Source organism: Struthio camelus, chromosome 9 (assembly GCF_040807025.1).
Source record: "Struthio camelus isolate bStrCam1 chromosome 9, bStrCam1.hap1, whole genome shotgun sequence".
Taxonomy (NCBI): domain Eukaryota; kingdom Metazoa; phylum Chordata; class Aves; order Struthioniformes; family Struthionidae; genus Struthio; species Struthio camelus.
This window is the reverse complement of record NC_090950.1, coordinates 13,814,258-13,832,101: the sequence shown is the minus strand read 5'-3', so window position 1 is coordinate 13,832,101 and position 17,844 is coordinate 13,814,258.

The following is a 17,844-nucleotide window of genomic DNA, read 5'->3' as shown; positions in this document are numbered from 1 at the left end:
GGGAAAGACTACAAGTCTCTTTTTCAAAAAACGTCAAATTTGGTGTCTGTTCATTATATAAAACTGAAACTGGACATTGCTCTTCCTGTATCCTTTCTTCCTTCTTTATCTCTGGAGGTGCTATCTTCAGTTTGCAGTAGCAGCTTCTGTCAAGGTCTGTGCTGATGTAAGGTCTGTGGAGCAGCAGTTGTCAGTGGTCAAAGGGTGCCTTCAATCCCACTTACTGGCACGTAGCTAGTATGACATTGAAATGAGGTAGCCAGCAAGAGGGTGAAGGATCATGAAGGGTGGGATGTATGGGTTCAGGAGCACCAGTTTACAACACATTTTCTCCACAGTGCATATGCCCCAGATGTGGAGGCCTTTGCCCTGGAGTGGATGCTGTTCACCACCTCTGTATTGCTGAGACGAAGTTTTCCTCACTGTTCTCATGCCTCGGTGGTGTCTTGTCTTTTCACTGGAAGCAGTGCTCAAGTGTGGGTAATTTTTTGGTTTCCTTTGCAAAAGTTAGTGGCTTGCATGCTTTTGACTGGAGTCAAATCCTGGTTGTAGCTGGGCAATCTGGCACTGTGGCCTGAGGGAGTCTTTGAACTGAGGGGAACAGTAGGGCAGAACTACGGCTAGCAGTCAGCTGCTGTCAGGTGTACTAAAGCAGCATTTAGCTGCCTGTCTGATTTCCAGGGAAAGTGGGTATGAAAGCTTGTCTAAGAAATGACAGCCCAACTGAGAAGATAGCCAGTGTCCCAAGTGAAGAAAGCTGTGTCCAGATCAACTCAGGAGTGTTTTAGATAGGAAAGTTGTGGATGGACCTTCTGGGAACTACGGTAGCAAAAGTCAAAAGGTAGATAATCTCCAAAAAACGTTTCTTTGCCTGGTGTTCTTCATGAGATAGGGAAACCCTGAGGTTGGATATTCGGTAACATAGAAGGTATAGTACTAGTTCTCAGGGTTGAGAGAATCTTCTGGATGGAGGAGGATAGAGATGCAGAAACAGGGTGATGGTAACTGAAGGTACAGATCAATGAGAAAGGGATTGTGAAAGTATCCAGGCAGTGTGGGAGAGTTCAGGAGGAACTCTCATGAAGAGGAAAAGAAATCCCAATATAATGATGAAGATGTGCATGCACAGCTGTTTATATCAGTTATTACTTCACCATGTGCTATTAATTGTTCAGCTTTTGTTTCTTTGAATTCAAAACTTTATGTGACCTTATCTTTGGCCTGTTCTGTAACTTTTTCTTTAAGCCAGTGAAAGCTAGGGAGAAATTGCAAAGGTGACTGCAGTGTAGGATGGAGAAACTTGAGCTTCCTGAATGCTAGCTAACTCAAGTACTGGAGGCAAGCTTTCCATGACAGCTCAGAGATTAACCCAGTAAAATTTGCGTAGCAGTCAGATAGGTGGTGTTTTGCAGCCTCTGTAGTGCTCCGTGCTGCTGTCATCAGCCTTCTGAACTAGAGAGCTCAGACTTAGCTACATTACAGTCATGGCTTGTGTGGACATATCTTGAGTAGAGTTTCTTGTAGGGAGCCAGCTTCTACATGAGATCTATACACTCATGAGGGCATGAGGATCTTCTGCAGCAGTGAATTTGAAGAAGTCAAAGGGCGGAGTACTCAGACTTCCAAAAATACCACCAGGGTTAAAAAGATTTCAAGGAATCTTGTTCAGCATTGTCACATTGTGGCAGCTCTGAATCTAAAGCAGGGATGATCTCATTCACTGTTTTGGTACCATGTCTAGCATCGAGAGCTTTGTATTTGATTGAGCCTTAAGCTTAAGAAATATGATGGTGATTTTTAGCATTATATTCAGTCCTGCCTGTTCAAGGACTACCAGCTGGAATTTATAGAGTAAATGCAGTGGGTTTGTTGGTTGATATGTGCCCTATTTGAGGAGCAGGATGATCAAGTAGAATATTCCCTTCCCTTCCAATCCCTGAAAATACTAAAGAGAACCCTTGGAAAAGGTTCTGCAGTGGCAGTAGGGAATGATGAACCAGGAGACAACAAAGTCATGCTGGGGAATACTTCTGTCCCCTTCATCACACAGTCTAGACACAAATAGCTGCATGTTTTCCTCAACATCCTGCACCGTTCAGTTCAGCACCCTGGCCAACACTCTTGTCCCTCTCACACGCGGGGCTTGCTTGCTTTGCCTGGTCCAGATTACAGCATCTGTTCTCACCTTATCACTTCCGTTGTCTGAACATTGGTGAGAATGTTTCATGGCACTGACAGGACATGGTTTGGAGGGCTTGTTCCCATGAAAGGGATTTGAATGGCCCTGTGCTCTCTGGCACATGGATGTGAGCATGTGTTCATTTATGTGGTTGGAGAATAGGGATAGAAGATGCTAACTTTTTCTGTATTCCTTCTCCCTTATGTACATGAGTTTAGAGCCTGGTAATTCTTACACCTGATAAAACTATGAAAAGATTTATATGCCAGGGATAAGATCAGCTAATCATAGTTGCAAACACATGGAATATATAATAAATAATGAGCCTATTTAACCAAGCAGGAAACAACTGGCTCATAAGAGAGTGCCCCGCAGACTGATTATAGGAGATCTGGAAAATCCTGGTCTTAGAAAACTTGCATAACTCCAAATAAATAGGGAGAAATCCTGTGGTCTTTCTGAATCTGGGTTCTAAAGAGCTGCAGAGCTGCTGTTATACCACTTATTTCTGCATCTAATTGACCTATCTGATCTTGCTCACACGCCTGCCATTGAGCAGCTGCTAATGTGGCTCTGAGCTCCCAGAAGAGCGCGCAAAGGGCACTTCCTTTTTGTACACTCAGCTTTCCAGAGACATGCTTTATAACGCGAACATCTGTGTGTATCTGAGCACTGGCTTCCCTCTCCTGCAGGCACAGATGTCATCCTCAGAAAGTACATTGCTGGGTTTGTTCTGCAGAATGGCATGGAACCAAAGGAAGGCAGTTTTTGGAAAGCTTGATGCAAGGATAACTCCCCACAGCTCTGACATGCCTTGGAAAGTGGATGGAGTTGTTGCCAATATTATTACTGAGGGCCTGTTGTGCCCAACCAGCTGAAATCAGCAGCAGTTTTCCATGGACTTACCAGACTGGATGTATGTCTCCCCCATCACTTGCTTTGGTCTCCCTCTAACTGAGCAGAGACGCCCAAGGTTATATACATAATACGAGAGTGCTTTTTGCAGCTACTCTTTGCCGGTGTTGCAGCTATTTACCCTCTATCAGGACTCAGCGAAGCAGCAGATAACAGAAAGCTGCCTCTGAACATCCAGACCTCAGGATGCATCTTCTTCCTAGTAGAGGTATGAGGAAAGGGCTTGCTCTTCTGCCAGTGCTACTTATCTGCTCATCAGGAACAGGAGGTGTCTCTTTCTCAGACCTCTGCTCTTCTGGCAAATTTGGTTGAAATGGGCCAATGGGTTCAGAAGTTACTGGAGGAGAGGGAATTTATAATCAGTCACAGACGAGCTGGCTTTATGTGACTGCATGAGCCTCATTTCTTTAGGAAACCATGGTAAAATATGTGGATAAAGTTGCAGTAATATTAAGGTTAGAGTTCATGCGGGCCTGTATTTCTCTCCTAATTTTTCTAGCATGACAGTGTTAGTCAGCCTGGAGCTTTCTGAAAGTTTTTATGGCATATGCAGAACTTTTTCAAAATTAGGTTCTTTATCTTGCCTGAATTTTCGTTTCTGAGTTTAATCATTAGGTGGGAAAAGAAAACACTTTAAAAATAGAGAAGCCTGCGGAAATATTGCTGGCTAGATTTCTTTTTCTTTTTCTTTTTCATTTTCTTTTCTTTTCTTTTTTTTTTTTTTTTTGTAGAAAACTTAATGTTGGCAGAACTCTCAGATTCATTATAGTCCTAAAACAGCATTAACGAATTCTGGCTAGATAGATTCCTTCGTGGCTTGCCAGGAGTCCTGATCGCCATGACGATGTTACTTGAGAAAGGAAATGCTCTACATCTGGAAGGGTGGCTATGCGCTGTATGGAGCACGGCTAGGGTGAGTGTTAACTGTGTTCTCTCCATTGTATTTTTCCATGTAAAGCCTATCTTTTGGCTGTAAGTACGCAAGAGACAAATTAAGGCTTCGAACTTGCAGGGATCCAAATGGGGAGAATTTCAAGAGGGAGAAAAAAGTACTGCCTGACATCTGTGAATTTGCTTCCAGGGTTGGAAGTAGGTAGAACTGCCCACAGCGGAATTGGTTTCCAGCTTTTTGCTTGCCGTAGCATATCGAGTAGGCATAGAGGGGGTGAAGGGAGAGATACCTGACTGGATACAGTTTTCCTCAACAGATTCAGTGCATATGTGGAAAGACACTCTTGTTGTGGGAAGTGTAACCTTTAGCAGGCTTTGTCCCTGCATATTGAATAATGGGATGATAGCAGATGTGGTAGGAGACATTAAGGCTTATTTGTTCCTACAAGTGTAACAGCTCTAACAGGGAAAAAAATGCTTTGACAGAATTAACTTAAAAAAAGTGTCAGACAAAATTGTGCTTTGAATGCATTATAAGAGCTTACTGTTTTGCAGTGAGAAAAGACAGTCAGGTGTTGATAGCATGTAGGAGGCAAGAGCTGTTATTAGTGAGTGGGAAGAAACACATTGGGTGTGTTGTGGGAGTAGGGCAGATGGGAACGAATCTAGAGGCTCTTTTGGAATTACTCAGGTTCTGAATCATCTTCCTGCAAACTTACTGTCAAAGCCTCCAGTGCAGCACACCATCATCCTCTAACGTCCCGCAGTATTGCCGTGATGTGTATGGCATTTGAGAGGGATGTTGAGTCAGCTGTGTGTACGATAGTAATGGAAGGTGTTCGGTAAGGAGTTCATATAACTGTTTCAGCCACGGAGGCTGTGACTACACTGTGCAGGTGGGATGCAAATCAATTAATTTAAGTCCTCTGTGGGATGAAAAAGTGGTAGTATATGGTTATTAAGGTAATTAGAAGTGTCTGTGCAGATCCGTTAATGCAACGGTCTCCATACTCATCCACCTGTGAATGCAAGGGCTTTGTTGCCAAGGGTCTAGCTCTGCATAAAGCTTAGTGGGAGCCATAAAAGAAGCAAAGCAAATGGCCTAAGATGTGCCCAGAAACGTCTAGTGAGAGCACTGCTCCATGGACTTGACATACATGTTGTGTGCTCTGACTGGAGAGATACGGTGACAGTGATACAAATATTCTGGTCCTGGCCCTGCAGAATGGTTTTGCCTACACTGTCTTTTGAGAGCTGATGTAAGCTTGCTCTGCCCAGGCTCCAAAGAGCTCCAAGATGAAGAAGGCTAGCACAGATGGACTCAGTCCAACAAATTTGCTACTACAGCTGTAGGAATACTCAGCCTTCTCTATGCTAACGTGAGCATGCTACTGTCTGAGAGTGAAAAGCAGCAGAACTGCTAAAATGCACAAAGGCCTTGTGCCTCCAGCCAACCTGCTGGCAATGAGGAAGCTCAGCAGCTTGGAGAAGACAGCAGTAATGGGGCTTCTGGAGTTCCTGGCCTGCAGGACTACGCTGGGTGTTTGTACACTGAAGATTTGTGATGCTTTATCATTGAGACACAGGGCCCCGGCTTGTGGCAAGGAACGCTTGAATCGCCTCTCTGGCAGTATCTTTTACCATTGGCCTTCTTATCCTGCTGCCATGTGATAGGAAGGTTTCAGGAAGAAATTTGTTTAGAGACAGGTCTGTAGAACAATTTGGTGACTTCCACCATGTGTGGCGTGTTCTGCTTTTTAGGCTCTGCTCATGTCTTAAAACATGCTCGGGAACCTGGAGAACACAGTAGAAGCTGTGAGGCTGTTCTGCCGTTGTCTGGCATTGTCTTTTCCTGGCCTCTTTAGGAAGAGGTAATGGTCTCTGGGTTAATGCCCAACTTCTACAACTATATTAGGACTATCCTAGGCCAGCTACAGCGTTCCTTTAAATATGGAAGGTAGGTACATTCTTGGTTAATAGGAAATGCGAACATAAACAGATCAATAGAAAGCTTAACATAATGGAGCCTGTTTCCTGGGCGTCTGACAAATCTATTAACTTCTTCACTAACAGATTCTAATTCTGAACTTTTTGGATCATATGCTAAAAGGCAAGAATATGTAATTTTACCAGACTGTTGCTTGCAACCATTGACCTTCCTGTTTGTTGCCTTTATTTGTTGCTGGATGTGCTTGTAGCTGTATTTTTACTTCTGCTGATTTTGGCTGCTAATATAATTTACCCCCAAAGGGATAAAGAAGATTTACTTTACAAATTTGCACTTGAACTTCCTAGTGGTGGTTTTGCTCTCAGGTTGCAGGACCAGCGTTGAAAGGTATTTCCCACAACACTTGTGAAATTTAAATGAAAATGAATCTCTGCACTAAATTTTTGTTGCACTTTATATGAAATACTACATTTATTGGATATTTTTGAGGCTTATTATGGTGGGATTGTTTGTTATATTGTGACATGTCATTAATTATAACTCAGACACACAAATGTATTTAATGTCTATATACATGGATGGGTAGTCGGCAAGCTAGATATGACTATATTTATAGTTTGTTTCTGGGCAATTGTTGTCCTATCTGAATAGTAATGGAAAAAGAAAAGGAAAGAAGATAGTAGGAAAACATGTTTTTAATTCCAAACTATCAAGTGGCTGAAAAGCAAGGACAGGAGGGAGGAGGCAGGAAGAAAGGAATCAGAGAAGAGTTATAACAGAGAGGTGAAAACATCACATCTTAAAAAAATAATAAAAGCTGTAGATTCCTTCTGTGTTTTTCTGAAGCTCTGAAACAATCTGAAGTATGAAAAACTTAGGCTAATTGAGAGCATCATATTCATTAGCCCCAATTTTCTTTCTTTCTATTTTCAATTCAGCCTCTCTCATTATAACCTCTTAAAATAAATAAATAAAAACTCTCTCTCTATAAATATCTGAAAAAGTCATTCTTATATAATAGCCCTTCTCTTGCAGCAAAACTTATCATTATAACAATACTGTAGTAGTTTTGCTGGCAGAATCACAAGCAATCAAAGCTATTACAATAATGGAACATTTCATGGTTTTGGAAATTAAATGTGTAACCATGGCACTGAAATGTCTCTTATATCATATCTGGGGATGTATTTTTCACCAAATGATTTGCACATTATCTCATTCCATCTGAATTTTATTTTCATTAGAATTACACCATCGATTTTTTTCCTTTTTGCTTCTGCAACAATTTTGCAATAGAACTTCCCATCTGCTTTCAGTTTTTCTAAGTTTTATCGTGTTTGTTCAAGAGAGAGATCTAAACCCTGTTTTATCATGAGGCATGATTTAACACTTGATTGGTGAATGGTGAAACTGTAAATTATGCTGTGTAAATAACTGGCAGGCTAGGTTGTAGGAGCGAGCAATAGTGATATCGAAGTTAGTAATTGTAATACATAAGAAAGTGGCTAATATAGTCATTTTTTTCCAAGACCTGGAATCAGCTCAGGGCATGTGAATCCTCAAGAGTTTTACCTGTTGAAGGAACCTGGGAGCCAGGCATTTTTGAGTAAGAAAGGATGGGAAATCTGGAAGTGTTTGTTCTCTGTCCATATATTGAATCTTTCCTGAGGTGTTTGCATGCATCTGGGAGCCATTTCTGGTACTGCGATAATGTGAGATCTCCTCTTTGCTGTATACCTCACCTGCTGTTTAGGGGAACTTCAGCATGTTTGTTAATACAGCTCTCTGGGCAATTAAAAAGGAAGATGAAATAGAAGCTGAAAAGCACAGAGAAAATAAAAAATATATCTGTGATACTACCACAGATCTGATTCTGGCTTGCGAAGCTCAGATGGAACATCTTTCCATTGGAAAATGGAGTGTTAGTAAAATCAGTGTTCACAAAGTGTTCACAGGAATATGTGGCTGTAAGCAAAATGTTGAATGAGGAAATGTAGAAAAATCTCTTTTTGGCTTTCTTGTTTCAGTTACGAGAAAATGTTTTTTCAGCTTTATAATTTTTATATGAATATTTATAGATTTTGTATGCATATGATAGAGTATATGAATATAATTTGTGTTTTAGTAACATTCTCAAAATAAAATAGCAAAATCTAAACAAAAGAATTAGTGATATCAAGCTAAAATGTATGGATTTTTACACACTGTTTTTCCTACCCTTGAGAAAGCCAGGGGCTGGGCTGTTAATTTGGGATGCGGACACGCTCAAGGCAGTTCCAGTAGGCAGCTGGGTGCAGAGACACCAGGCAGGACTGGGGTGAGTCGGTTTGATGAAAATGATCAGATACATCAGTAGAGCAGTAGGGTTTATTAGCATGGACACAGGCTCACTTGAATGAAGTCCTGCTGAGCTGGTATGTCCACAGGATGCTATGTGGTATCATGTAGACCCACCATCATGGGGATTTCCTCACCTTTGGAGCAGGGATTGGAATGCTATTGCAGGGCACTGGGCTAGTGAGGGGTTGCTGGCTCTTGAGGTTTGTGCTCTCTCTGATCAGAAGCCCCATCTCGGACCCAAGAAAATGTTCCAGTCGAAGGTAGTGTGTGCCTAAAGTTTTGGTTTCAACTAATTGACGTTTTCTGTTGAAAAACAACTTTGTCAGAAAATGACCAACCAGCTCTGGTTTCACACCGTCTGATCTGTCATCTTTGATCTGTTTAATGAAATTAGAGTTACAGTAGTACTTGCTGCTGGGCTTCTAAAAATCTTTTAAGCTGCCTCCTGCTTTCGTCTAGATTTCTCTCTTACTCGACTCATCTGCAGCTATTTTTCTCTCCTTAGGGAGAACCCAGATCCTGTTTCAGTCTGTTTCACAAAGGCGGCCTGCTGTTTTGCTGGTTTTTTTCTCTGCTCTTTTCACCAGAAGTGCCCAAAACTAAGAAGTAATGGGGGAAAAATCATCCAAAGCTATTTTCAAACTCAAATCAGAATTACTCTGAGATTCAGGAAAGGTTCAGATCATGATTTCTTATGAAATCTGCATCTGTTCCTTGAAACCTCTGTCTGATTTGTATTTGCAGTACTGTCTGCAAAGTGGTATTTGCAGGTAATACTAGTACCCAAGCCAGTCACATTACTCTTACTCATCCCAGGCTAGCTTTTTCTCTTCATGATTCTTGCTCTTTTTCTAGCTAACATCTCTTGTTTTTCACATTTATAAAAACTAGTACCTTTCCCTCCGCCTGACACAGCATCCCATTCCCCCAAAGAACCAGATTCTCGTATGCTACACTTTGACTGGATTTTTGGAACTGTCAAAGATAACTGCTGTATATAGTATTTCATGTTGAAAAGGGATAACGGCACATTAAGGGTAAGTGAAATATAGGGGAAAATTTGAATGTAGTGTGCTTCAGTGAATAAAAGCATTTGCAAATCTACTTGCTTTGATATAGTAGATTGCAAGACACTTTACACATATCTTTTTCAATGTGCCCAGAAGTTACACAGGGAAAAAAAACCCTCTAACTATAACTGGCAAGTGTTCAGAAACCACAGCTATTCAGTGTATTGCCTGACCATTTTTAAAATGTATTTTGCACTTTTGGTAGATGTTGTAATGCATTCAGCACAGTGTGAAGTCTTGGCATAGATGCTGGGTTCTAAAATAAGATGAGCTCTGCCTTTTAAAAAGAAATGTTTGCCTGTGAAATACCTTTGCTACTAAGGGTCTTGGGGAAGGGGGGCAGGAAATGGGGGTGATGATGCTGCCAGCAGCAAGAAACCAGATTTATTTTGAATTTAAAAAAATAATCACAGCAATGGGGAAAGCCCTTCTCAGTGAATGCTCAGTGAGCAGATTTGTGTCCTCTTCATATGCTAGTCTCCTTGCCCAGAAACCTCTGAACAGCCAAACTTGCTCTTAGTTTGTGCATATGAAGGTGGCATTTGGTTTGGTGAAGTGGGCAGGGATCTGCCCCACGACCTGGTGCATCTGAGATTGGTTTTTCCTCTGTCAGCTGCACATCAGTAGCTCTCTCACTGGGGATGGGGCTAGTCTGTGGCTAGGGGAGGCCTCCAGAACTGGTGAGTGTTGTCTGATGCCATTAGAGCCCTTTTTGGGAGCATGGATCCAGTTATCATAGGTGCAGAGCACCAGAGGCTCTGGCTGACCCCTGTGGGAATTGCCCACTGTCAGCAGGTCTGAAGGCTTGCCTGGTGGTCAGCTGGGCAAATGTAATCAGCATGGTTGTCGCTGTGTCGGTAAGACACCTGAGAGGCGCCAGGCGATGGACTTGGCTCCTGTCCTTAATGAACGTTGTGGCTGTTGCAGAATAGGAAGGCTGTACAGATGCTAAACTTTGTGTAAAGGTGAGTAGGTATTAGGAAATGGAAAGGAAGGTGGTTTAGGTTAGGCCCATGCAGAACCTGTAACGAACTCCAAATAGGTGGAAATTCATGCTGTGCTGGTGCAAAGAAAATCTCACAAATGAAGCACACTATGAAATTTGCCATCCAGACCTGGGAAGTCTTTCCAGCCTGTGTCAAGCTAGAGATATATGACTCTCTCCCAGCTTTTCTTGTGATATGTTTTGTCCATTTGGTTTAACTGTCCCTGAAAGAGTCTGTGGAACCTCCTCATCCTCTCCAGAGAGAAGAGAAGTCAGACAAAACAGAGCAGGATATTAATTCAAGCCCTGTGGTGGCTGCCCTCCAGACTCAGTGCTGCAGCTCAGGAGGAGCAGCCGGGAATTTTGTAAATGGTACTTGAGGTACTTCTGCTTGCTGGTGCAAACTGCAGTGTCTGTTCCCATATTGTTTCGTACAGGGTAAGTGTCAGCCCGGTTCTATTTTGGATGTGAAATATAGTTCTCCTCTCCTAGATTATTCCTTGCGTAAGAAAGAGAATCTGGAGAGTAGCTTTAACCTGTTCTGCAGCAGAAGAGACTAGTTGCACCAAGCGCCCTGGCCTCACGACTTTACTGTGCTGAGGATAACAAAGTTACTGAAATCGATGCTAAAATGAGGACAGAGGGATGGGGCTAGAATGGCTCTTTATTCTTTTATAGTCAGCACTGACTCTGAGATTTTCCTTTCGGCTTTAAGCAGTCTCTCCATTATGTGCCATGAAAATGAACCAATATGAATGGATGCAATCCATGACATAAAAAATTGTAGCCTTTTCCAGCTTTTTCTTTTCTTTTCTTTTCTTTTCTGTATAGTTCAGTTTATTCTTACTCCATGGTCAAGTTGCAGCTAATTGGTATAAGAAAAACCCTTCTCACGCTGATGACATTTGTATTTAAACTGGGCTGCTTCTAGCTGTCCAGAAGGGCCTTGTGGGCTCCCAGACCTCTCTGCAGCATGCAGTGCGTCTTGCTGCCTGCGCGCAGTGGAGCGTACGTATCTCCCCCAAACTGCTGTGTGACGTGGCTGCAAGTAGTGCTGTACTTGGCTGCTTGGGGCAGCGCGATGTTTTGTGCGCTAATGCCAAGGGCAGTACATCTCCCCATGCTTCAGGGTTGTGTCCTCACAGGCCATTCCCTGTGTCCTCCCCTTGCCTTACCCTGCCGCTGTGCGTGCACATCTGGCTGCCACGTTCCACACCTGCGTGGCCTCCGAAGGCTGCCCTCCAGAGCTCCTCACAGCACAGGTTTATTTTCAGGACTGAGTCTCTCCAATACGGCCTAAGCATAAAGATGCTTATGAGGAAAGGGTGATATACCAGAGATACAAACGGGACAGAGAGAACATTGTTTTATCTGTTTCTAAGTGGAAGCTAGCTATGCGTATTCTTTCCTCTCAAAAAGGGACAAATTGAACCTAAACTACTCCTGCTTAAAACTCAGCACTGTTTCCGTCCTCTCCATATATTCCCTCGCATGTGCTTCCCCATGATGACAAGTGCAGACCTAGCTCTGGGAGCCAGTGAACTTTCCAGCATGCTTCTGACACTGGAGTCACGCTGTGGTGGGGAAGTGGGGTGTTGCGCCACTGGCGTATTGTCCCGAGCTCCCATTTCTCCTGTTGGTGCAGTGTCAGCTATGCGGTGTGCTGGCACTTGTGTGACTGTGTCGGGATCAGAATAAAGCTATCTTGGCTTGAAATGACTTGTTCACCAGGGCTCTAGAGAGTTGTTTTGTCACCCCGGAAGCGTGTCCCGTGTGCCTCCCGCACAAGTGCTGTCCCTCTCTGATGGGGTAGCACCTCTGAACTCCTGCCAGCGGCTGGCTGCTCCTTCAGAAGTCTCCTGCTGCCAACTGACAACCCCTTTTCTCAGGGTAGCTTCGAGGGCAGCAGCAGTTGCTGCTAACGGAGCTCGGGCATATCTTCCTCCTTCGGCATGCTCCCTCGGGGCTCTGCTGTAGCTCGGTGCCTGTGCCCTTCTGGAGGCAGGACTGGCTCCAGGTGCCTGCTTCGAAGGGGATGAGTTGTGGCCCTTCAGCGTATTAAGCAGCGTAACGGGGGACCATACGGTAGAGTGAACATTTGCTCTGCCGCCATCCCTGTCTGTCGGTAAGTGACAGGTGAAGAGAGCCTGCAGCCAGCCGGGAGCGCTCCCCCGGGGCTGGGCTGCCAGCGCTCCGTGCACGCTCCTGGGCCCCACGCTGGGGCTGGCCCCGGCCCAGGTGCGGCAGGGAGGGGAAGAGGCTCCATCTGGCCTCGTCTTTGTCTTGTGCACCCATGGGAAAAGAAAGCACAATTTAGCTCCAAAGCATTAAACAAAAAACCCTGAAACACTATCCTTCAAGAACCATCTAACTCTTTATGGCTTAATATAAGCATGCCTGAAGATTGATGAGGAAAGGATGTTGCTCCTGTTGGTAATTACAAGTTTGCTCCATTCGGTGTTTTGTATTCTGGTTATTCTATTTCAGTGTTTAGACTCCATCTTAGGTGTGTGCAGATGCTTTGTGCTGTGTCAGGAGCTCTGCTTAGCTATGCATGTGCTCAAAACCTAGGTAAGATGCTTATCCTTTCAGGCAGATCAAAGACATATGTTTGGGTGTTTGGAATAGGTAAACAGGAAGAGAGAAATCTCTAAAGAGTGATGACATGGTATAACTTCTAAGTCACAAATACAGTTATATACATTCGTATGCATGTCCTCCTAATAGTCACTGTTGCCAATGACACAAAAATACATAACAATTAAAATCTTCCAGCTAATTGCCATGGCTATCAATCAACCTGTCTCTCCAATGAATTATTTTCCTATGTCAATGATAAATAAATTCCCTCATATTCAAGGGACCAGCTTCTGCCAGAGAGAAAAAATATAGGATTTTTGTTTCAAAGAAACAAAGTTTCTGACCTGGATGATGGGAGTAACAATGCAAAATTCTTTCCTCACAACACAAAACTAAGTGCACAGGAGCTAACTGGTAGTTACTGTGATTCATTCCAAACTTCATATTTCAGACATGATAGAAGCACATGAAGTATTAAAAGTATAATAGGAAATGTGGTGAAATGCACATGCTGTGTTTATTTGTAGGTTGAGATGTGTTGATAGATAAGTAAGATTTGGTTTAGGAATGGACATTTTTGGATACTGGAGCATTTTGAATTCAGACAAAGAAATGTCATTCAAATAGCAATGGGTCCACAGAAGCAGGACTGTGATATATGAAACAAATAACACTCAGTGGTGCAGAGCTAAGTTTATTCTGTACAGTGTGGGGCTATACAGAAACGTGAAGGAGCTAACTCTGGATAGGCAGCAGTTAGCAGAGCTAGTCTGAGCTCATTAGTCTGGGCATAGTGCCATGCTAATATACTACTATACTATACTATTATACTATAATATACTGCTCCCAGGACCTGAGCTAATGCCTCAGCATGGTGCTATGCTGGGTACTCACACCAGCTGGTGCAGAGATTTCTGCGTTATATGGTGTAGAAATGCCCTAAGGTTTTCACACCAGCTCTGTAAGCAAAGCAAAATGAACTAAGGGCAGGATACAGTCTGAGACTTTGAAAAGCAGGGATGTTTAAACTTGGGATCCTGAATCCTTATTCATAGTCCTAAGAAGGGGTCCAATGTAAAGGTTATGGAAGTCGAGGTGAGTCTTTGCATTGCCAGCCATAGGCTTTGGATCAAACTCAAGTACTCAAAAGCCCAGGGTAGCTAGAAACTTCTACTGTTGTCATTTTTCAACACCATTTCCTGATATCTGTGGAAAATAAGCTTACTGAGCTAGTCAGTCAGCTGCTCTGCTGCCCTATGAATTTAATAGGAAAGAAAAGTGACTCCCAAGCTTCTACCTTTGTTCAGCTGGCTTTGTTCAGCAAGGAATGTATATATGCAACTTAAAAATAATGCCCCTTTCTCCCTCCCTCAAACACAAGCAACAAACGATACATGGACAAGAAGCAGATGGAGCAGTTGATGCTATTTAATAAGGACATAACTGCCCATCTCTCAAACTGAAGCTTTTTTCTAGAAAAAAAAAAAAAAAAAAGTAGGGGCTAATATTGGAGTCACATTTTTATTGCTGCTTTCACTGGCTTGATTGTCTGTACCAACTCACTCTTACCAAGGCTATAACTGCAGATGCTAAAGAAACAAAAAAGAGACAGTTCACAGCATGATTCTGGGCCAGAGCTTGCAAAGCTCTGGAAATTGTAGACCTGAACCTGCTGTCATAACCAGTAGAGCCATAGATTGCTCAGTACAGAAGAATGAATAATTTGAGCTAGATCTAGGCCCCGTAGAGTCAGTGTACTGCAAACAGTAGTCAATGTGAGCCAACCGACATGCTTAGGAAATGCAAAATCTTCCACTAGGAGTTTGCCCAAGAACTGTAAGTTTTGGCCTAAGGGGAGTGGGCGACAGATAATTTGTATCAGAAATGCAGTTGTACGTAATTTCAGATGTAAGCTAGAGGAGGTCAGTTCTGGGGAGGAGAATGTTTTACACTCAGCATGTGGGTCTCTGCAACAAACATACTAAGTGATTTTTAACGCACAGAAGCATGGGACAGTCTTGTAAAAATGGGTGCTTTCTTCCTTATTGTTCAGTTATTGGCCAGTATGATGTCGAGGAAGTACATAATGAAAAGTTTGTAAAGTCCTGTTGGGAATATAAATCCATCTGAAATGTAATCCACAGGGACTGAAAGAATGAGACAAGGGCCAGAAGTGTAATGGTATGAGTTGGGGCGAGCTGGCTATCGGAGAGAGAGACATTAGATCCTTTTTCACTGCTAACGAACTCCTGGTATTTTAATTTTTTAAACATTAGTGAACACACTCAGGAGGTAGTTAAGAAATTAAATACTTATTATGCCAATTTTACAGCTGAGGAAACTGAGGGAAAGATTAAGTGCCAGAATTTTCTTTTAAGTAACTTGTGTCACGCAGGAAGTCTAATCTGAGATTCTCGTGTACTAAGCTCATACCTCAGTACTACTTTTCCTTTCTATCGAGGTCATTGGTGTTGCACCGATACAAAATCACTAGAAATCAAGGCTGGTGTATTCCTGATTCCCACTTCTGTATTACTCCAAACTAGTATATTTGACTTTAATATCTGCTTTGGTCACTGTGTGACTCCCTGGAAATTATCACATACATTTGTGGTGCTTTGAACGAAATGAAAACATTCAGTAGTATAATATACACTAGTAGAAACTGAAAAATATCTTAAATATTTGTTAATTTAAAATCATTATATTAAAATATATGTTTTCTTGTAACATTCCTATGGTATTGGAAACATGGAATATACTTTTCCTTTAGAAAAGTCACTTCTGTAACACTACTCACAGCTGAAGCAAGATCTGTGGAAATAGTACCTGCAACAGAACTTCATGAGGTCCCAAGGTCAAATCCTTTTGGGGATGTGGTAGTACATGGTAGCTCAGCTGCTATTAAAATATATTTCTAATATTTCTAAAAATATTTATCAGATAAAACTGTTATCTGCCCAACAAAGATTAAAGGCCTCTGTGGTGCAGATAGGAGCACCAGCTGTCTGACTTAACACGTGATTAAGTATGTGCCAGCACCCAGAAATCTGTAGGCTTAAAATTCAGATCATGCAGCATCAACGGAATTGTATTTGCAGTCTAAACAGAGAGCTATGAACTGCCATTCTAATAGTGGCAAATGCTAGTCCTCTAATATGCCCCAACATCGTTAGGACATGTGCTATGGGATTGTAAGAAGAATTAGAGAATATAGGAAGGTGATTTCATCAAAATAGGATTTGCCATAAATATTAATCTGTGAAATCCCAAACTACTTTTATGGTGTAACCTTGATGATGACTCTCTAGTGCTTTGGAGCTCACAAGAAGTTCTTATTGAGCATAATATTTTTAAAAGTACCTTTGTTCTTTCAGAGTATAAACTGGCTGGAATACTTTTGATGAATCTGTTTTTCCCAAAGAAATACAGATATTTTGGAAATAAGTACTTTTGGCAAACACTTTGGCAATACATTTTGGAGGATTTTGAAAAAAAAGTATGTGGTCTATTGCACTTTTTTTTGACTTTAGCAGTTTGTTTTCAGCTTTTTCATTTCAACTTGAGCATTTTACTTCAGCTTTCCCATTTCATTTCATTTCATTTCATTTCATTTCATTTCATTTCATTTCATTTCATTTCATTTCATTTCATTTTCTTAATGTTTTATTCAGTGTCCCACTTGCGGGAGCTTGTGGCAGGGCTGTGGGGGAAGGCTGCTCCTGACAGCTGCTGCCCCAATGTTCTTCATTGATTTGAAAACCACTTGGTGTTGCATCTCATAGGGGGAGCAAAGCCCTGAGGTCTCATGATTAAAAGCAGCCTTTCTTTGTGACTGAGTTTACCTGTTCAAAGGTGTGCTGAAGGCAGAGCAAAGCTGTTGGCTTCTTTAGAAAAAGCAAATTAAGAAGTTAAGTGAATTTACAGATCTTCCCATTTCAGCAGACAATCATGAGGCATCCTGTTCCTCAAATGTCCCTTTTTTGTGTGTGCTGATGGATGGCTCTGCTCTTTCCAAAGGCAAGAACAGATTGCAGAGTTCACCTTGTGCCCAGGGAATCTGCCACCCCTGAAGCCATTTTGTAACATGAAATGAGGTGCTGGAAAGCCTAGCAAAGAAAAGGAGATGTTTCTGGTAGTGATGACCCCTCAAGAAGCAATGCTGCCTTACTACTCCCAGAGTCTGAATCTGAAGACTGTTAGTTTGGGCCAGTGGGGTGTGGTGGCCATGCTGGGCCAGGGCTGGAACAAGTGCTTGTGTTGTTCAAACACGTTATGCAATGCTGAGGCTTCTTTGCTCGTCCTGGCACTGGGGACAGACTACTTAGGGGCAGCAGGTCCTTCAGTCTCCCATAGGTGCATGTGGCATTTGACAAGTAAGGTGCAGAGGCCTTCTTTCTTCTGGAAGGACTGGCTGCCCTAAGATTGTCCTCGTGTGTGGCAAGAGACTCAGCAGCAGGGACAGCAAGCAAAGGGCAAAGAGGGGAGGGTCTGTTGCTGGGAAAGAGGGAACTGCCTCCTTGCCTCTTAGCTCGATTCTGAGTATTATGTAAACAGTTGCTTTTTTTGCTTGTTTGTAGCTTTGTTCAATATTTAGAGTTCTGTTTACTGCTAACAGAAGATGTGTTGTTGGTATGATGTGGAATAAGCCAACACCGTTGGAAGAAACACACGCCTCCTTCCCCTTTGTTTGAGTCCACATAATGTGGAAAAGACAGAGGCTTTGCCACGCATTTAGCTGACTCAGTGTGTTCATGTTCACAGAGCTAATGTCACTGCTGTTTGTGCTAGTGATAAATTTGCTGAGGTTTTGGAGGAAGTAACTGGGGGAATGGTAAGAACAAAAGATGCAAACATTTTTTCTCCTTTTAATTGTGTGTTTCACATAAAAAATATTAAGCAGCAACTGGTTTAGCATTTCCTTTATTTTGTTTCT